We start from the raw sequence: 22,491 nt of genomic DNA on the forward strand, positions 1-22,491 counted from the left end.
ATATCCTTCTGGAATCGGCCGGCAGTGAAAAGTTGCGCCGGGTTCAGTAGGATAAACAGAGCCAACAGCTGCCTTGACCTTCAAATTCATCCATTGCGTCATAAGGTGGCAATTTTGAGACTCCGTGATAGCATCCACGGGATAGCTGGCAGGAGCCGTCAAGGCATGCTTCGGCTGAAGCAGCTCGGTGGAAGCCACGCTGCTTCTCCGCAGAGATGGCGGGGTAGCTTTGGGGGAAGCTTCGGCAGTACGTTTGCTGCGATTTGCTTCTCGTTCCTCTATCGCTTGTACCCTTGCTTGCAGCGCCTGCATTTGGGTTTGCTGCACTTTTTTCCTCCTCTCATGGGATTTGTAACCGCCTGCGTCTGGAAACCTAACCTTCCATGGAATGGAGACAGGCGTGCCTCGTGTCCGTCCAGGGTGCTCAGGATTCCCGAGGGCCATTGTGAGCTCGTCGTTCTCTCTGTCTGGAAAGAACGTCCCTTGCTGTGCTGCTTCGATATAGTGCTGAAGCTTCCTGACTGGTATGTCCATTTGATCGTTCGTCCAAATGCACTTCCCTGTTACAGCGTCCAAGGTTCCGCTAGCCCCAAAGAACCAAGTCCAGCAACGGTCTGGCCAGTTAATTGTCTCTGGTTCGATCCCTTTATCAACCAGATCATTCTCAGTCTTGGCCCACTTAGGCCGGGCTACGAGGTAGCCACCTGACCCCGTGCGATGGTGATGCTTCTTCTTTGCAACATTTTGCTTGTTTGTCGCCGACATGTTCTTACTCTTTTCTGATGTCTTGTGGGCCACAAATGCGGGCCAGTGATCTCTGATCTTCTCATATCTGCCCTTGAATTCTGGTGTCTCATTATTTTCGACAAACTTATTCAGCTCTTTCTTCCACCTCCTGAATAGTTCTGCCATCCTCTTAAGAGCAAAATACTTGATTAATTGCTCTTTAACTGGCTTCTCTGGATTATCCTCTGGCGGTAGGGTGAAATTTGACTTCAGCTCAGTCCAAAGATCATTTTTTTGCATATCATTGACATAAGACACCTCAGGGTCTTCTGTAGCCGGCTTAAACCATTGCTGGATGCTGATCGGGATCTTGTCCCTAACCAAAACCCCGCACTGAGCAACAAATGCGCTCTTTGTCCGGAGGGGTTCAATCGGTTGGCCGTCGGGCGCGATTGCTATGATCTCAAACTTTTCATCCGAGCTCAACTTTTTCTTCAGGCCTCGTCTCTTTACCGAAGTTGTGCTCGATCCGGAGGGCTAGAAAAAAGAACAAAGACTTAATTAATATGTGTACATACCAAAACAATGAATGCATCAATTAGCTAGTCAGCAGAAGCTTAACTAATATATATACCTGGCCGGACTCGGTTCGGTCACCGGAGACGTCATCACGGTCTCCTTCTTGCACCGGCATTGGGTCACCGGAGCCGTCCTCACGGTCTCCTTCTTGCACCGGCATTAGGTCACCGGAGCCATCATAATCATAGCCAGCTGCTTCCAGACCATCGGTGTCGTTGAGAAACAACGAGCAGACGGCATCACTTCCTCATGCGATTATGTCCCCCAACAACTCTTCTTGTACTTCGTCTCGGGCGGTGTCCATAGTTTCTACAAATATTGACAACATGGCAATTATTATTCAAACATGACAGATGGATATATTAGTGGCAAACGTAGAACTAATATTAATTAGTGGCCTCGACGCTGCTTCTCTAGGGTTTGGGGTGGCCTCGACGCTGCTTCTCTAGGGTTTGGGGTGGCCTCGACAACGCTTCAAGGATAAAAAAAAGAGGAAGAAGAAGAAAAAAAAGAGGAGAAGAAAGAATAGAGGAGTGAACTCTATTATTTCTTCTCCTCTCTTTTTTCTTCTTCTTCCTCTACTCCTCTATTCTTTCTTCTCCTCTTTTTTTCTTCTTCTTCCTCTTTTTTTTATCAGGAACGAGGGTCGTCGAGGGTCACCGAGCGGTAGAGGAAACCCTAAATAGCAAGTATCGTGGGTGTGAGATACATGTGGCCGTCGGTGTCGGACACTACATCCACGTCCCACAAGTGACGTGGGCATCGAAGCCCGCGCCACTTGTAGGACGTGGATGTAGTGTCCGACACCGACGGTACATGTATCTCACACCGATGATACTTTCTATTTAGGGTTTCTCCTCTACCGCTCTGCGACCCTCGACGACCCTCGTTCTCGATAAAATAAAGAGGAACAAGAAGAAGAAAAAAGAGAAGAAGAGAAGAAGAAGAAAAAAAGAGGAGAAGAAAGATAGAGGGTCGTCGAGGGTCAGGGTCACCGAACGGTAGAGGAAACCCTAAATAGCAAGTATCGTGGGTGTGAGATACATGTGGCCGTCGGTGTCGGACACTACATCCACGTCCCACAAGTGACGTGGGCGTCGAAGCCCGCACCACTTGTGGGACGTGGATGTAGTGTCCGACACCGACGGTACATGTATCTCACACCGACGATACTTTCTATTTAGGGTTTCTCCTCTACCGCTCGGCGACCCTCGACGACCCTCGTTCCCGATAAAATAAAGAGGAAGAAGAAGAAAAAAAAGAGGAGAAGAAAGAATAGAGGAGTTCTTTTTTTTATCCTCTTCTTCCTCTCATGTTCGAGAGGATCGCCGAGGGGTCGGAAGGTTGCCTAGTGTCAAAGGATTCAACAAAACCATGTCTTCATCATTAGGCGAAAGTAACAGGTGCATGATGGTACGAAGCTCTCCAAAGTTATTTTGGAACGGAGTCCCAGATAAGATAATTCGCTTTTTGGTACAAAGTTCAGCAAGAACCTTCCAAATATCGTTATTTGGAAGGCCTTTGCTGAAATTCATACAAAAAGGCAAATTATCTTATCCGGGACACCATTCCAAAATAACTTTGGAGGACTTCATCATGCCCTGGTTACTTCCGGCTAATGATGAAGCCATGGATTTCTTCAATACTTTGACACTAGGAAACCTCTCTCGACCCCTCGGCGATCCTCGACCCCTCGAACCCTCGACGACCCTGGAACCCTCGACCCCTAGACGACCCTGGAACCCTTGACCGTATAGAACCCTTGACCCTGAAACCCTCGACCCTTGATCCCTTAAGAAGAGGAAGAAGAAGAAAAAAAAGAGGAGAAGAAGAAAGAATAGAGGAGAAGAAGTTTTCTTCTCCTCTATTCCTTCTTCTCCTCCTCTTTTTTTCTCCTCTTCTTCCCGACCCTCGCCCCCTCGAACACTTGGCGACCCTCGACCCTCTACCCTAGCTAGTTCCCGACCCTCGCCCCCTCGATCCCTCGAACACTCGGCAACCCTCGACCCTCTACCCTAGTTAGTTCCCGACCCTCGCCCCCACGAACCCTCGAACACTCGGTGACCCTCGAACCCTCGGCGACCCCCTCCCCCCATCATGTCGAAGTTATCGGGGAGGGGGTATATTGACCCCCCTCATGTCGAAGTTATCTGGTAGGGGGTATATCGACAACGACATACCCCATACATACATACATACATACATACATAGCCACATGCATCCATACATATATGAACAAAATTAATATCTACTAATTAACAACCTAAATAAAAAACTAATACATATCTGCATGCACACACATATACACTGCACACACATACACATATACACTACACACATGCATACATATCTCAAAAAAACTAATAGAGGCGGGCAGCGGAGGCAGGGTGCGGCGGCAAACCGGCGGCGGCACGGCAAGCGGAGCGCGGCCAGGCGGCGGCGTCGAGGCAGAGCATGGCGGGCGGCGGCGGCGAACCGGCGGTGCGGCAAGCGGAGCACGGTCAAGCGGCATCGTCGGGGCGCGGCAAGAGAGCACGGCTGGCGGCGGCGGCAGGGTGCGGTGGGGGGAGAGGAGGAGAGGAGGGGAACGGCATGGCGGCTCACAGTGGGAGCGGGCCGGGAAGGCGTCGGGGTAGGGCTCGGCGGCGGCGGTGAGGACGGCGAAGTGGAGCAGCCTGATGGCGTCGGGGCAGGGCTCGGCGGTGGCGGCGGCGACGACGCGAGAGGGGCAGGGCTCGGCGGCGGCGACGACGCGAGAGGGGCAGCCTGGCGGCGTCGACGATGAGGAATGGGAGCAGTTGGCGGAAATTTCCCAAGTGTTGTATATATAGCCAGAGCATTGGTCCCGGTTCGTGGCACGAACCGGGACGAATGCCTACCTATGGTCCCGGTTCGTGCCACCAACCGGGACCAAAGGCCAATTTTCAGCAGCCCAAAGGGCGGGAAGCGGCGGCCTTTGGTCCCGGTTGGTGACACCAACCGGGACTACAGAGGGGCATTGGTCATGGTTCGTGGCACCAACCATGACCAATGCCCCCTTTAGTCCCGGTTGGTGCCACCAACCGGGACCAAAGGCCTTGTGCTACCCCGCGCCCAAATGTTTAGTCCCACCTCCCTACTTGAGAGGGAGCCGCACCTGTTTATAAGGTGCGGTGCGCCTTCCCTCTCGAGCTCCTCTCCAAAGCAGGCTTTCGGGCCTAACCGTGCAATGTGTGCCTGTGGGCCTACTAGGCCTCCCGCGGGCCTGAATCCTGGCCCATGGTAGTGTTTCTAGTCGTATTCAGGCCGTGGGTGCCCAGTAGGTGGCACTTTTTTTGTTTTTTTGTTTTTTTGTTTCTACTTACAACAAAATACTTATTGTTGCTATATTTAATTATTTTCCAGTTTTTTGTTTTGTTTTCTGCATTATTTTTTTGTTTTGTTTTTTGCTTTATTTTTTAATTCTTTTTGCTTTTAGTTTTAGAAAAATTATAAACTTTCTGTTAGTGCCATTAGTTTTCAAATTTGAAAACACTTTTTTTGTTTTTTTGTTTTCTTTGTTGCTTTATTTATTTTATTTTGTTTCTACTTACAACAAAATACTTATTGTTGCTATTTTCACTTTTTCTAGTTTTTTTTGTTTTGTTTTCAGTATTATTTATTTTCCTTTGTTTTTTGCTTCATTTTTTAATTCTTTTTGCTTTTAGGTCAGCAAAATTATAAACTTTCTGTTGCTTTATTTATTTTATTTTGTTTCTACTTACAACAAAATACTTATTGTTGCTATTTTTCCAGTTTTTTTGTTTTTTTTCTGCATTATTTATTTTCTTTTGTTTTTTGCTTTATTTTTTATTCTTTTTGCTTTTAGTTTTAGAAAGTTGAAAGTTGAAAGTTGGCATGAGCCAGGGACTAATGGTCATGGTATTACGAGGGCCGAACCATAAGACATGAAAGCATTTCAAATGAACTCTGGAAAAGTTGAAAGTTGGCATGATATCATAATTTCACCCACATAGCATGTGCATGTACAAAACGGACAATGGTAGCATGTTCGTGTGTTACAAAGTTGGCATGGTATCATCATAATAGTTGCGGGAGAAAGTCTTCACTTTTTCTTCGCTTGTTTCAGTTGCTTATTGCGCTGTAACCATGGATAATTTTCATTGTTTATCAGGATGCTTGGGTCAGCCTTGACATTGAAGGGAGGAATTTCATGAAACTTTTCATAATCTTCAGACATGTCTGTCTTGTCGTCCACTCCCAGGATGTCCCTTTTTCCTGAAAGAACTATGTGGCGCTTTGGCTCATCGTATGATGTATTCGCTTCCTTATCTTTTCTTTTTCTCGGTTTGGTAGACATGTCCTTCACATAGATAACCTGTGCCACATCATTGGCTAGGACGAACGGTTCGTCAGTGTACCCAAGATTTTTCCACTGTTGTCATTCCGTACTGTGGGTCTACCTGTACCCCGCCGCCTAACAGATTGACCCATTTGCACTTAAACAAAGGGACCTTAAAATCAGGTCCGTAGTCAAGTTCCCATATGTCCACTATGTAACCATAATATGTGTCCTTTCCGCTCTTGGTTGTTGCATCAAAGCGGACACCGCTATTTTGGTTGGTGCTCTTTTGATCATGGGCGATCGTGTAAAATGTATTCCCATTTATCTCGTATCCTTTGTAAGTCAATACAGTCAAAGATGGTCCCCTGGACAACAAGTACAACTCATCACAAACAGTGTTTTCACCTCTGAGACGTGTTTCCAACCAACTGCTGAAAGTCCTGATGTGTTCACATGTAATCCAGTCGTCGCACTGTTCTGGTTGTTTGGAGCGCAGACTGTTCTTGTGTTCATCGACATACGGGGTCACCAAGGTAGAGTTCTGTAGAACTGTGTAGTGTGCTTGAGACCAAGAACATCCGTCCCTGCATATTATTGAGTCTCTTCCAAGAGTGCCTTTTCCAGTCAGTCTCCCCTCATACCGCGATTGAGGGAGACCTATCTTCTTAAGGCCAGGAATGAAGTCAACACAAAACCCGATAACATCCTCTGTTTGATGGCCCATGGAGATGCTTCCTTCTGGCCTAGCGCGGTTACGGACATATTTCTTTAGGACTCCCATGAACCTCTCAAAGGGGGAACATATTGTGTAGAAATACGGGCCCCAGGATGACGATCTCGTCGACTAGATGAACTAGGACGTGCGTCATGATATATAAGAAGGATGGTGGGAACACCAGCTCGAAACTGACAAGACATTGCGCCACATCACTCCTTAGCCTTGGTACGATTTCTGGATCGATCACCTTCTGAGAGATTGCATCGAGGAATGCACATAGCTTCACAATGGCTAATCGGACGTTTTCTGGTAGAAGCCCCCTCAATGCAACCGGAAGCAGTTGCGTCATAATCACGTGGCAGTCATGAGACTTTAGGTTCTGAAACTTTTTCTCTGGCATATTTATTATTTCCTTTATATTCGACGAGAAGCTAGTCGTGACCTTCATACTGAGCAGGCATTCAAAGAAGATTTCTTTCTCTTTTTTTGTAAGAGCGTAGCTGGCAGGAGCTTTATACTGCTTCAGAGGCTTGCCGTCTTTTTTGTGCAAACGTTGCAGGTCCTCCCGTGCCTCAGGTGTATCTTTTGTCTTCCCATACACGCCCAAGAAGCCTAGCAGGTTCACGCAAAGGTTCTCCGTCACGTGCATCACGTCGATTGAGGAGCGGACCTCTAGGTCTTTCCAGTAGGGTAGGTCCCAAAATATAGATTTCTTCTTCCACATGGGTGCGTGTCCCTCAGCGTCATTCAGAACAGCTAGTCCGCCGGGACCCTTTCCAAAGATTACGTAGTGTAAATCATTGACCATAGCAAGTACGTGATCACTGGTACGCATGGCGGGCTTCTTCCGATGATCTGCCTCGCCTTTGAAATGCTTGCCTTTCTTTCGACATTGATGGTTGGTCGGAAGAAATCGACGATGGCCCAGGTACACATTCTTCATGCATTTGTCCAGGTATATACTTTCAGTGTCATCTAAATAGTGCGTGCATGCGTGGTATCCTTTGTTTATCTGTCCTGAAAGGTTACTGAGAGCGGGCCAATCGTTGATGGTCACGAACAGCAAGGCCTTAAGGTTAAATTCCTCCTGTCTGTGCTCATCCCACGTACGTACACCATTTCCATTCCACGGCTGTAAAAGTTCTTCAACTAATGGCCTTAGGTACACATCAATTTCGTTGTCGGGTTGCTTAGGGCCTTGGATGAGAACTGGCATCATAATGAACTTCCGCTTCATGCACATCCAAGGAGGAAGGTTATACATACATAGAGTCACGGGTCAGGTGCTGTGATTGCTGCTCTGCTCCCCGAAAGGATTAATGCCATCCGCGCTTAAAGCAAACTATACATTCCTTGGGTCCTTTGCAAACTCATCCCAGTACTTTCTCTCGATTTTTCTCCACTGTGACCCGTTAGCGGGTGCTCTCAACTTCCCATCTTTCTTTCGGTTCTCACTGTGCCATTGCATCAACTTGGCATGCTCTTCGTTTCTGAACAGACGTTTCAACCGTGGTATTATAAGAGCATACCACATCACCTTCGCAGGAACCCTCTTCCTGGGGGGCTCGCCGTCAACATCACCAGGGTCATCTCGTCTGATCTTATACCGCAATGCACCGCATACCGGGCATGCGTTCAGATCCTTGTATGCACCGCGGTAGAGGATGCAGTCATTAGGGCATGCATGTATCTTCTCCACCTCCAATCCTAGAGGGCATACGACCTTCTTTGCTGCGTATGTACTGTCGGGCAATTCGTTATCCTTTGGAAGCTTCTTCTTCAATATTTTCAGTAGCTTCTCAAATCCTTTGTCAGCCACGGCATTCTCTGCCTTCCACTGCAGGAATTCCAGTACGGTACCGAGCTTTGTGTTGTCATCTTCGCAATTGGGGTATAACCCTTTTTTGTGATCCTCTAACATGCGATCGAACTTCAGCTTCTCCTTTTGACTTTCGCATTGCGTCCTTGCATCGACAATGACCCGGCGGAGATCATCATCATCGGACACATCGTCTGTTTTCTCTTGATCTTCAGCAGTTTCACCCGTTGCAGCATCATTGGGCACATCGTCTGGTTCCTCTTGATCTTCACCAGCTCCCCCCGTTACAGCATCACCTTATTCAGGGGGCACATAGTTGTCATCGTACTCTTCTTCTTCGCCGTCTTCCATCATAACCCCTATTTCTCCGTGCCTCGTCCAAACATTATACTGTGGCATGAAACCCTTGTAAAGCAGGTGGGAGTGAAGGATTTTCCGGTTAGAGTAAGACCTCGTATTCCCACATTCAGTGCATGGACAACACATAAAACCATTCTGCTTGTTTGCCTCAGCCGCATCGAGAAACTCATGCACGCCCTTAATGTACTCGCAGGTGTGTCTGTCACCGTACATCCATTGCCGGTTCATCTGCGTGCATTATATATAATTAAGTGTCCAAATTAATAGAAGTTCATCATCACATTAAAACCAAAGTGCATACATAGTTCTCATCTAACAACATATAGCTCTCCAGAGCATCTAATTAATTAAACCATACATTGAAACTATGTAAAACATTTCAATGCGAAAACAAATGCGATCATAATCGCAACCAAGGTAACAATTGATCCAACGGCATAATGATACCAAGCCTCGGTATGAATGGCATATTTTCTAATCTTTCTAATCTTCAAGCACATTGCATCCATCTTGATCTTGTGATCATCGACGACATCCGCAACATGCAACTCCAATATCATCTTCTCCTCCTCAATTTTTTTTATTTTTTCCTTCAACAAATTGTTTTCTTCTTCAACTAAATTTAACCTCTCGACAATAGGGTTGGTTGGCATTTCCGATTCACATACATCCTACATAAATAAAATCTATGTCACGTTGGTCGGCATAATTTTCATAAACAATAAATGAACCAATAGTTATAAAGATAATATATATACCACATCCGAATCATAGACAGGACGAGGGCCGACGGGGGCGGATACCAAAACCATCGCACTATATAAGATGCAATAATAAAAGTAAGAAAATAATACAAGTACCTATGTAAACATACAAGTAAGAATATTTTTCCTTTCAGAAAGAAGATAAGAACAAGAGGCTCACCATGGTGGTGCCGGCGATGAGCTCGGCGCGGGTGATCGACGGCGGTGAAGACGGGGACGGGGCGTGACGGACCGCTAAACCTAGACAAATATTATGGAAAATGGAGTTTGGAGATCGAGCTTGGAGAGGAGAAAGCTTAAGTAGTGTGGCTCGGGCATTCCATTGAACACCTTGTGTGCATAGGAGGTGAGCTAGAGCACCACCAAGCCCTCTCCCCCTCGGCCAGAGAAAAACAGAGCACTGGGGTGCTCTGCTCGCGAGCGAGGGGTATATATAGGCACCTCATTGGTCCCGGTTGGTGACATGAGCCAGGACTAAAGGGGAGCCTTTGGTCCCGGTTCAAGCCACGAACCGGGACCAATGGTGGTGAGCCAGGAGCGAGGCCCATTGGTCCCGGTTCATCCCACCAATCGGGACCAAAAGGTCCAGATGAACCGGGACCAATGGCCCACGTGGCCCGGCCGGCCCCCTGGGGTCACGAACCGGGACCAATGTCCACATTGGTCCCGGTTCTGGACTGAACCGGGACTAATGGGCTGATCCGGCCTGGACCAAAGCCCTGTTTTCTACTAGTGCTTGTAAGGGCATGTACAATGGTTGATAAGATAATCTTATCTTAAGTTTTGCATGTAATTTAGAGATGACAAAGAAAAATGTCTATAATGGATCATCTCTTAGCATTATCTTCAATAACTAGCAATTCCTAAAAACGTGGTGAGACATATTGTGCTAAGAGATCATCTCTTGTCTTATCTTAAATAAGAGAAGACAAGCCTTCTCTTATGAGTTCTATCTCCTTCACCTCATCATTTATCCTACGTGGCACTCCTAAGATAACATCATTGTACATGCCCTAATGAGCACGGACTTCAGCATTGTACTCCTATTTACCATGCATTTCCCCTTTTTTTCTCATGCAAAATAAGAGCAAAAGGGAGGTATACAATTTACCTAAGATTCTGCTCCTCCATCTCCACCAAATCACAAAAACGACCAGAAGAATAGCTGCTGCAGAAGCTACAGGTGCCACAACCGGTACAATAGGAAACCTCTTACGGCCATCTGCTACATCTGTGGCAGCCAAAGCAAATCTAGTGAATTATTTCAAGACAAAAAATGGCCATGCTCCGTAGAATAAAATGGATAAGAGCACGAGAATGGATGTACATACCAAATTCTGATTCGGACAACCTCAAGTAGAGACTCTGCTCGCTGACAATGAGTCGAAGATCAACGATGGCATCCACCCACATGACGCAGCCGCTACGATTGCCACCGCCTCGGATATCGGCGGCGGCGTAGGACAAGCACGAGCAGTCGGCGAGGCGCCTGTCCCGGCACTCCTCCAAAGTAGCCATATCAAGGTCCACCGTCGCATTTTGCGTGTCGGGAAACCTCACACTTGGCACCTCCCTGAAGCGGTCCGTCGTCGTCCCGCCGCCACAGTCCAGACGAGCATATCTCGCCGGCACCCGCCCGCATATTGCTTCATTTGCCACGCCGCCGGCGACACGGGGCTGAACCCCGGCACACAGCCGCAGAACGACGAGGACGCCGCCTCGGGGTCGCAGAGGCCAAACGCCCCGCACTTGCCGTAGGCATCGCAGGTACTGTCCCTCGCCCCCCTGCTGAAGAAGGAGACCCACGCCTGGGTGCTCGCGTCCCACACCAGCCGCCCCGCCACGCCGGTGTGGTTCACCACGACGCGAGTCAGCGGAGCGCCGGCCACGGCGGTGTACCCGTAGGTTATCTCCATCGGCCTGGCCGTGAGGCCCGTCACATGCAGCGGGTACCTGTCCTGGTACGTCAACGCCTCCGGGACGCCGTTGAAGTAGACCCCGTTCCAGGGGCCCGTGCGGTACGTCATCACGCCGCCGTACGTACCACGTGACGATCTCCGGCAGTCCGCTAGATTCCAGCGTGCGGCGGTAGTCTCCCGGAGACGGATCGTCGGCCGAGCGCCACGATGTGAGCTGCCACTCGGCTCCTGTCCAGAAGTTCCTGCCGAGCTTCATGCCGGACAGCAAGGTGTCGGACGGGTGATCGAACGACTGCCACAGGTAGGTGACACTGCTGCCGTTGCGCACGACCAGATTGCCGGACTCAAGAAGCTGGGCCGCCGCAGCAGTAGCGCCGCCGGAGAAATCCGATGACCAGAGCGTCCGACGAGAGCCGTCTAGCAGGAGGAGGGTGCCGCCGCCGTTGAACACCAACATGCCGGACATGTCGCCCAGCAGAGGGTCGGCGCGGTTGGCTACCCAGTAAACAGTGTCGTTGGACACCGAGAACCATATGCCCAGGCCCAGGTATCTCTTGGTGGACGCCCCGGGGGAGAAGAACCCCAGGGTGAACGAGCCGCCGGCTGAGACGAGCGTGTCGCCGTCGGTGAGGTTCTGGCCTATCTCGAGCTTGTCAGAACCGGGGGTTTGGGTGGAAAGGAGCAAAATGCATGCCAAGAAGAGCAGCAGGACGAGCTGGCGAGTTGGCCTCATGACGGAGAAGTTTCTTTGCGCTCTTCTTGCACGAAGCAGGGACATATGCTAGTGATGTACATGGACTGCTTGAACCGGGAACGGGATGCCTTTTCTTCTTCTTCTTCCAAATAACAGAAGATAAATTATTGTGGACTAGTTCACCTTACGTACGGTTAACCTGGTAGATATTTATTTTTTACACGTCAATAGCGGGATTACGCAGGCCTGAACCTTATATTATTACTGAACTAAAACAATAGCATAGAGTTACAGTAAGTGGGAAAAGGAGAAGGAAAGTAAAACTACATGCCGGCAATAATCTCGCAGCAAGATGAGACAACATGGCTCCCCAATCACGCAACAGGGATGTTTATCAGCATTTTTGCATCGGTGAGACCAGAGCATCAGATCTTCCGCTGCGGCGTTAGCAATGTGGTGGACTCCAAGAGTTTCATTTCTGAACACCTTTGTGTTGCAACGCTTCCAAGTATTCCACAGGATAACAATGATCACAGTGGAGCGACTTATTTGGAAGTGCCCCAAGCGACATTTCCCCTAGGTTGGCCGGCCTTACCTCGAAGATATTGCTTAGGCCGTCAGCGACCCAAAGTACCGCCGCGGCCACATCAACTAAAGGCGCTACCATGGCAGCGAAACCGACGGCAACACAAACTGGAGAGCCAAGGCAGCGAGCCCACCAACACATGGGCCGGGCCGGACAAGTTGTTACTCCCAGGGCAGGCAGACTACAAGTACCCAGCCAAGACGCAGTGAATGGGCATCCGGGCTTGGATCACGAACGGCAACGGCGGCTTCCTCTTTTCCCTGTCATCTCCTACCTCCTGTACTCTCCCTCCTCCTCAACCTCTTGTAGCTGAGCTTGAACTTCCTGTAATGGAGTAATTCGAGTGATTCGTGAGTGGGTACATAACATAGGCCGTCCCAAAGAGGAAGTAGATGATTGTAGCAGAGCGGCAGGTGAGCGATGCTCTCGGTTGCACCACAGAAAGGGCATGCATCTGAAGTAGCGACCGATGCCCAAAGTCTTTGTTCGTTGGTGGAGACACGGCCCTTGTTAGCAAGCCAAATGAAAAATCGACATTTGTTTGGCGGACTCCGGTATAGCTCCCCACGTTTGTCTTGGATTTGCTTGAAAACGGACGTCCGGACCACTTCGTGGACTGATGGGAGTCCCCATTAAATGAAAAAAGTTGATACAAATGGTCTGGACACCACAATCCGGATATATACATGAGCTTTGAGGGTCTCCTTTGGAGATGTCTTTACCCCAGAGAGAAAGAAAACCCTTTAGCGCACATAACAGTGGCAAAGGCGTCCTAGGAGACAGAGTCGAAATCCTTATGAAAATCCAGTTTAAAGACAATGGAAGGAGATTTTCTTTTGAAACAAGTTTCAACTAAAGCTGCGCCAAAAAAGAAATTCTCAGCAATGCCTCGCTCCCGATGAAACCAGTTTGACTTTGGTGAATTAGATCTGACATGAGACAATGAACTCTGTTTGGCCAGGCATTTGGACACAATTTTTACGACGCAATTCTGAAGGGAGACATGCCTGTAATTTTCAGGGTGTTTAGCGCCTATTTTCTTAGGGAGACGCTCAATGTAGGCTTTGTTGATACGGCGAAGATGGGCAAAACAGGCGTGGAAATCAATGAGAAGACTGAAAAGGTCATCCTTAACCAGAATCCAATTGGAATTAAAGAACGCCGGTTCAAACCCATCTGGGCCTGGGTTAGCATTATTCAAATTTCAATTATTGATGTGACAGAAGGACAGGCCGATCATGCATTTTAGAAATATAAGCTCCAACAAGTGGCTAATTAATTCCACCTAGATTCATTACAATATTCAATCAAAGCAAGCCTCATCGGATGTGCTTATCTATAAGCCGCAATGTCAACGCAATACTTAAAAAAATTATTTTTCTGATTTTATGTTATGAGATGTCGAGGTGACATTGTAATGCCAGACTAACAACTCGATTTGGAACAATTCTTTGTCAATCTAGGCTTTGTTTTGATTTTATTTATTTATTTGCGAGATAGTTTGAATCCCCCTCCTTACATAGCAAACTATATATGTTGGCCTTATGGTTATCCATAGGGACGAGACATAAATTCTCTCAATCAATTAAAGAATGACAAGATATTATTTTATCACACATAACTAGATTTACTTGCCTTCTCTAAAATTCCAGTCAAATTTAGACCATGACTTCAGCAGACCTGAGTGGGGTGGCTGTACGTTGGGAAGGGGGTCAGCGCCTGCATAGGAGGACCCGTTTGGGGAAGGAATCGTCTTTTTCTTTTATGAAAGACAGCAGCACCCTTTTTATTTCACTAAGTAAATGCCCTTTCATATATTGCCATCAGAGTCAACCAATTTTCCACGCAACAAGAGTGTGAAAAAACATGGTGTTTTAAGACACTACAATCTGTCTGATCTTTTAAACACGTTTAATCTATTGCAGAGAGAAACATATGAATTTTCTATGCAAAAATATTCTATCTCTATATACTTTTTGCCGAATTTTTTTCCAATCTAATCATCAACTGTCAAGGTAGCAACACCAGAAGTAAAAAGTACATCCACGTCCATAGACCACCTATCGACGACTATAAGCATTGGAGCAAGCCGATGTGCCGCCAGCATCGCCCTTCCCTCACCGGAGCCAGGCAAACCTTATTGTAGTAGACAGTCGGGAAGTCGTCTTGCTAAGGCCCTATAAAACCAACGCACCAGAATAACAACCGTCGCCGATGAATAGAAGCGTCGATAGAAAGGATCGAACATGTAGACACACGACCACTCCATCTTGTGAGAAGTGCCAAGAGAGTCTTGTTGTCCAAGAGCCAGAGCAATATCATCGAGATGTGGGGCTACCACCGGTTGTTGTTTATTGCTTCCTTAACAGTTGTGTTTTTTCGGATGGAGATTCTGAATAGGGTTCGTGCAATAACTAACTACTGGTTGGGCATGCTATTGCGGGACGCTTCAGAGGAAGTTGTGCGTGTGTTTGCCTATCTTAAAGAAAAAAAAAAGAAAAACAACCTTACCTTCATCTAAAATAAAATCCTCGCACGTGGATATCGCATCCATCTCAAAAAAAGGAAAAACCTAGAAAAACTTTTCTCAAATATAAAAAGGAAAAAAGTCCCAATTCCATCTTCCAAAAATAATCTCCAAAAAAATTAAAAAATTCTTCCCGTCGCTAACCAGCATGCGCCACATGACATAGCTTATTGGCCGCCCTTCCCGTGCACCTTAATGGGTTTGATAGCTCAGAGATAGTTAGAGTCATAATCATGTAATATATTATTATGAACTTATGATTCAGAATTAGAAAAAAAAAATGCTCTTCTTTAGTCCGTGCTGCCCAACTTTTCTTTGATGCTCCGGCATTGGGTGTCACCCGTCTCATTTACACTTGAGACATGCACAGTCCTCACACTCCCCGTGTTTCACTACACGAAATTGCTTTACACACGACACTACACGCACGATCTGCGAACGATGCATCCTCCCCAACAGCGATTCCTGCATGCACGCTAGCTTTTGATGCTGCAAGTAGGATCGTGCAGGCGTCGGTTGTAAAACTGTCGTCCGTGTAGCAGCGTTGATTGTCGTGACAAAGGCGACAATGCAGTTAAACTAATCAAAAGAAATAATTAAGTAATATGTATAAGGTCAGTTGAACTATTAATTAGTGAAGGAAGCTAAGCGCCTCATGGAAGGCAACTGGATGGTGAACCTCATTAAGATGGATCATAGTAAAAAAAAATGTGCTAACCATGGTATGGATGCAGCAGTTAGATGTCAATAACACATGGCCTGTTGGCTGCGAAATATTTCTTTCGAAGTTAGGGAAGTTATCCCGCAAATGACGAAACCCTTGTGAGTGACAAATTTGATCTTGACGCGCCATAAGGATATGCGATTGACAAAGCGAGCGACCTGGGGTCCCGGGCTGTGGTGAAGACCATGATCTCCATGACATCTAGCATGATAGAGCCAGGATGAAGACAGCGGTTATTTTTTGCCAAAAAATCAGAGTTCATACATATTATATACCAGAGCAGTATACGTTAGTGATGTTTTGTTACTGATAATTAACATAAGTTTTTATTGAGTGCTCTCAAAATTACAATATCATATTAGAATTCTAAGGTTAGTCAGTACAATAGAATATATGGAAATGAAGCACCGAAATCACACACGTCGTGGTTCCCTCATAAAAATGCATTGTTGTGGACAAATCGAATCATTGGCACGGTTATTAAAGGATGTAACCCCACGAACCAACATGTGCTTGGATGGTTAGGTGGACAGTGGTATTCCCAGCCCACCAGAATTCAAGTCCTGGTGCTTGCATATATTCTGAATTTATTTCAGAATTTCCGGCTATGCGCGTTCAGTGGGAGAAGACATTTCTGTCGACTGCGAGGCGCCTACGTATATATGAGCGCTTTGCGTTTGTACTATGTTAAAAAAAGATGTAACCCCTAATTTAACACAAAAACACGCTAGTCCAGTTGGTTATTGACTAGGTGTAACAAGCCCAGCGGTGCAACCACGAAGTGATACATGAAAATTGTTAGTCCATGTAGCAACCGGTGAATAGTTTAGTACCACCTCGCACATTGCCGGACGAAAATCTGGACATTGAACATAGGACAGATGAAAATTTCGGAGAAAGGCGCCGTCGTTTAGTAGTAAGTATAAATTTAGATTTCAATTGGATTTGGATTTAGATTTAGATAGTAGGGATATAGCGATAATAGACAAACATTAATGTGCCTGTAATTGCTAGCATATTCCCAAAGCAAACAGGCTAGTGTGCAAGGGCCAAAAGTTATTATAGACCTTGCAACATAGAAATTCTATAGGAGTACTAATTTTGGAGGACCGATGCTATGTGATTACACACCATGTCTCATTTACGAGCAGACTCGAAGGGGGATGCCGCATGAGGTGATGGTCTTGCGGGCTTGAGGCCCTTTGATGTAGTACTTGTACCTCGGATGTTGCGAGTACGCACAAAAGCAATCCTGTTGTGCCCGAAGGGTTGATCAGCAAAATGCGGCTGGCGCCGTACCATAGCTGATAGCTGGATTGCATTCCGCAAGCCTCAATGTAACGCATTCCGGCTCTGCCGCCACCACCACCAACACCACACACATTGCGACTGCCGCTGTCCTAGCCATCATCTTCGATGTGGGCAACTTCTCACTAAACACAACGTCCTCAAGTTTCTGTGTCTATTATCGAATAGAGAGTTTGTGTGTGAAAGTAAGCGAAAGCGCATTGCTTCCATTTATAGGCGTCAAGAATTATTGAGTACCAAATTTGACCCTGTGATATTCTACATATAGCAATTATACGTATAATTGGATGTAGATGACTAGCTAGCTAGGAGTACTTTAATTACGATTGGTTGGCTATGTACATCACGTTAGAAAATTAAGCAGCTATTTGCATCGTAGTACTATCATTTTTAATCTCAACATTACATTGTGCCAAATAAGGCCGCACTGAGATGGATGGCCAGCTAGTATCCTGTAATTATGTTTTGTTGGCTACAATTAATTATGACGTACTACTATATTTGTGGCGTTTTTTTCTCGTATATATTGTTTTCTTTACGATTAGTTAGAGAGAGAGAGAGAGATGGAGAATGCAAAAACGTACTGAAATAGCGTCTAAATTATGTCTTTTTATGTACATCTTCCTATGTATATAGTGAGAATATCTCATACATTTCATATGACAATATGTATGCAAGTATATTCCTGCTCTTTTGCTATGGTCATATTATAAATTTAAAATTATAGGTTTTACATTACAAAATGGACCCATAATATTTCTTTTCATTCTCTACATGGACAATACAGTAGTCAACCTCAACTATACGTTTTTTTAGCGGTAACTCAACCGCATGTAGAACGGTAGAAGTCCCTTCCTTTTTATGAGAGATGTTGCGTGAAAACCGTCCAGCAGAACCCACTTACAAGATGATTCGCCAAAAAAATGCCGTCTTGGCCTCTCATGTCTCCTCTTCAAGAAAAGCTTAGGGTTCGTCCACCTACCGCCGGCGCTGTTATTGGTCCGCCTCGGTGGCCTTAGGGCCATGGGGGCGTGGTGGATCCCGGTCCTTACCAGCGGGAGGGCTGTGTATTTAGATGTTTCTTCGTATTTTGTTAGGGTTTGTGTCCTGCTCAGGAAGATGAGACGGTCGCGGCTTCTGAAGATGGAATAAAGTTTTTCCCACCCAGCTTCCGTCCTAATGGTATGTTTAGCACTGTCGGTGGGCGTGTGGATGTGTGTCTCCGGCGGATCTGTCTTCAGTGGATTTGGTCGGATCTGATCGTTGTTTGTCTACGTTCGTGTGTCTTCAGATTGGATCCTTTCGATCTACGCTACTCTTTATCGGCGGCGGTTGCTGTTCTGGTGTGCTGGTTCTACGGGGTCTTAGCACGACGACTTCTAGACTGTCTACTACAACAAGTTTTTCCCTGGCTCCGGCGAGGGAGGGGCATGACGCGGCACGCCTTCGGCTCGCTCCAATGCTTGTAATCGCCGCTAGGTGGTCTATGGATCTGGATGTAAATATTATTATTTCTCGTGTTTGTTATACTGCCATGATTGAATATGAATAGATTGGAAGTTTTCAGCCCCCAAAAAAAAATGAGATGTTGTGATTTGGCGGACTCCCTATGCAACGCTCTATGTGGCAAATACACACCCTTTTGCACAGTGCTCACCCAAATGGGCTGGACCATTCACGATACGGGCGGCAGACTGTACCGAGCAAGCGGCGCAATTTTGTTTGGATGACCGAGAAAGTACGGTCCTGAACCGGAGGAAGCACTGTAGTGAACCCAAAAAACATGTAGCACCTCTTTTTGGTCAGTTTAAAAAATATATTGTAATGAAATCTTGGAAACCTGAACATTTCTAGGAAACACGAACAGATTTTTAAAAGAATCGAACACTTATTGTACAGGCGCAAATGCTTTGAAGAGATGAACAGTTTTCAGATTACGAACATTTTTTTTAAAAAAAAGTGAACATTTTTTTAAAAAGTGAACATTTTTTGAAACACAAAAAAATCTTAAAATTTTAAACATTTTCTGAAAAATTTACCTAGAACAGAAGACTGTCGACTGTAAAACAAAAAAATTTCAGGGACGAGCGTCCGTTAGAAAATTTTGTGACTTAGCTTGGTCCATAATGTTGATAACCCCTCTGCTCGTATGAAACCTGGTACAATTCAATTCAACCCAACCTGTTCAATTACTTCAGCTTATTTTGTAATGTCTTCTTAATTCAATTTGTGTTCTAAAACAGGCCCATTTTTTGTTATCGGTTCATGCATTATACTCTGTATTAAATTGGTAATATGAAAGATAAGTGGGCCACACAAACCCCACAAGAGATATTCCTCCCTCAAACAGGGTGCTTCACCCACGATAGAAAAAAAAACCTCAGGGTCACCCCTGGGCAAGGTTAATGACAAACATAATGTCTGAAGCAGCTTCCAACATGAATCAGAATTGTCTTCCCATGAGTTTTCTTGGAATCCCAAATTTCCAAAATTACAAAAACTAGAACTTTCTACTACCAAAAATTACAAAAAAGGGGAGTTGCAAGTTTCAGAAAGTACAAAATTTGGAGCTTTCAACTTTCAGACTAAAAAAAACTTTATATGGGCCACAAATATTCCTGGACATTCAACATAAAACACATGTTTCAGATAATTCCTTGAATCTTTCAACAACAAATTTAGCACTTCTCAACATTTTTTTATGACATTCAATAATATTAAGTACATAAATTTCTTCCAACTAGTGAAAAAAGAGACAAAAAAAATGAAATGTCAACACCCAGCTCCAAGATATGGTCGCACCCACCTAATGTCCACTCATATCTGGCAGAGGCCTGCTCACTGTCACCTTGATGAAGTGAAGACAGTCTCAAATTGGTCTCTGCTGCAAATCTCCTTGTTGGCGCTGACAGCACAACTCTTCTTTACAATTGGACGACGTTAGGGGAGAATGGTGGTTCATCAGCTCATCATTGTAAAGGAGAAGTTAGGATTAGGGTGGGCCGGCGAGAGAGACAACATGAAATAATTATAGAACATAAATCACTTATTCTTTTTAGATTTATTCTTTAATGTGGAAGGTCGAAATATCATTTCTTCATTTTTTTATATCCAAGAGATAACAAACCTTTTTGTGAGTCCTAGTAAATGGTAGGCGCAATGCACGTTGATATTAGGGAGAAAAATAATTAGACTTTAATATTAGTTGGGATATCAATTATGGATTAATTATATGGATAGTGTATATGTTGATATAGGATATGATATTAAGCGCTCACCATGGAGCAATATAGGTCGTTGGATTGACACGATTTGATGGCCAAAATTTGTTGGATCTGCCCCTTTGGTCCCGTTATGTTGCTATATTGGTATATAGGTATATACTTCCTCCGTTCCTAAATATAAGTCTTTTAAGAGATTTAACTATAGACCACATACAAAGCAAAATGAGTGAACCTATATTCTAAAAGACGTCTATATACATCCGAATGTAGTCTCTATGGTGAAATCTCGAAAATGACTTATATTTAGAAACGGAGGGAGTAGATAATTAGATATAGATATAAATTAAAAAGATAATAAACTACTCCCTCCGTAAGATTGTTTTGCAAGCTGAAACAGCTCGCAAAAGGATCTTATATTATGGGGCAGAGCAGTACTTTCTCCATTCCAAAATAGATTTTTTTAGAAAAGGAGGATGACCCCCGGCCTCTGCATCTGAGCGATGCATACGGCCACTTTATTAATTATTATCATAAAATCTTACAAAGCCATACAACAGCAAGATTAAAGCCATCGTCTAAGCAACAACTGTCGCTACACCTATCCAATTGATGAAGGGGCGCAGATAGTCTGGGCCTAATACCAAACAGACATCGCAGCCAAACCTAAACATGTAAGACCTGAGGTCCCAACCAGGACGCCTGCCGGGTATGGGGCACCTACCAGTCCGGCGCACTCCTCAACAAGGAGGCCTGCCGGGTATGAGGCCGCCGCAGCCACCTGCCACAAATCCATCTTCAGAGCTATACTGTTGCATGTACCATGTCGGGTCTCTCTGCCATCGACGCCACCACGACGCCCGACAGCGTCGTCCTCCTGCGCGAGTCCATCCTCCCACAGCGAACTCCGAATCTGCACTGCGCCACACCATCAAGATCCGTCACCATCAGTGTGTAGGATGCAGCACCGCTCCACCAAAAAATCCGTCCTCTGGTCCCTCGATCACGTGTGTACCTCCAAAAATGACGCCCCCAAGGGAGGAACGACACCAGAGCGCCGCCGTCATCCGATCATCCGATCTAGGGTTTCCCCCGGAGATAGCAGAGAGTGGCCTTGAACTCCTCCACGGCGATGCCTTCAAGAAGGGAACGACGCAGATAGCGTCGCCACCGCCGGCCTTAGCAGAAGCCGAAGGCAAGTTCTCACCCAGATCAGTTCGAAGGAATCCAATTCTCGTGCACGGGCCGCCGTCACCACCAGCACCACCAGGCAGACCCTGGAGTACCGGCAGACCAGTGAGCTACCGGCACCACCGCATCCAGATCGCCGGCCACGCCGGGCCGCCGCCATCCCCCGCGCCATCCGGGTCAGAGACGGAGCTGCCGACCGCGCACAGGGACCGCCGCCGCCTGCACACGCCGGAGCGCCGCCGAGATCCCAGCGCCCGCTGTCGTGGTTCTAAGCCTGACAGTAGAGTGGGGGGTAGGTATGGAGAGGCAAGGTCCTAGCTATGGAGAGGTTGTAAGCACAAAGGATGTACGAGTTCAGGCCCTTCTCGGAAGAAGTAACAGCCCTACGTCTCGGAGCCCGGAGGCGGTCGAGTGGATTATGAATGTATGAATTACAAGGTGCCGAACCCCTCTGCCTGTGGAGGAGGGTGGCTTATATAGAGTGCGCCAGGACCCTAGCCAGCCCACGCAGGAGAGGGTTTAAGGTGAGTTAAGTCTGGGGCGTTACTGGTAACGCCCCACATAAAGTGCCTTTACTATCATAAAGTCTACTTGATTACAGGCCGTTGCAGTGCAGAGTGCCTCTTGACCTCCTGGTGGTCGAGTGAGTCTTCGTGGTCGAGTCCTTCAGGCCAGTCGAGTGAATCCTCGTTGGTCGACTGGAAGGCGACCTCTTCTAAGGATGTCCTAGGGTAAGTTACTTGGATCAGGTCCATGACCCTACCCTAGGTACATAACCCCATCATTAGCCCCCGAATGGATTGAGGCTTCGAGTGAAGAAGGAGTCGATGTCGTTTCCGATTGACCTTTGCGCTCTAGTTGTGCGCTGTTCTGGACCAAAGAATCTCTTCGTTGACAGGGAGCAATTTGCCTTCAGTCGACTCGATCCATTCTGTTTTTGCGTCGAGTGATCTTTCGGGCTTCGACGATCTCCGAGCGACGGATCGCCGGAAACACCGCGTCTGACAGACTGATTTGTTGCTCGCGGATTC

General features: G+C 46.5%; 1 pseudogene; it reads right to left on the reverse strand.

Moving 5' to 3' along the window:
- The window catches only part of LOC123191995 (G-type lectin S-receptor-like serine/threonine-protein kinase At4g27290), a 33,243-nt pseudogene extending 21,301 nt beyond the window's left edge, over nucleotides 1-11,942 (reverse strand).
- Nucleotides 11,943-22,491: the final 10,549 nt, after the last annotated feature.

Source organism: Triticum aestivum, chromosome 2A (assembly GCF_018294505.1).
Source record: "Triticum aestivum cultivar Chinese Spring chromosome 2A, IWGSC CS RefSeq v2.1, whole genome shotgun sequence".
NCBI lineage: Eukaryota > Viridiplantae > Streptophyta > Magnoliopsida > Poales > Poaceae > Triticum > Triticum aestivum.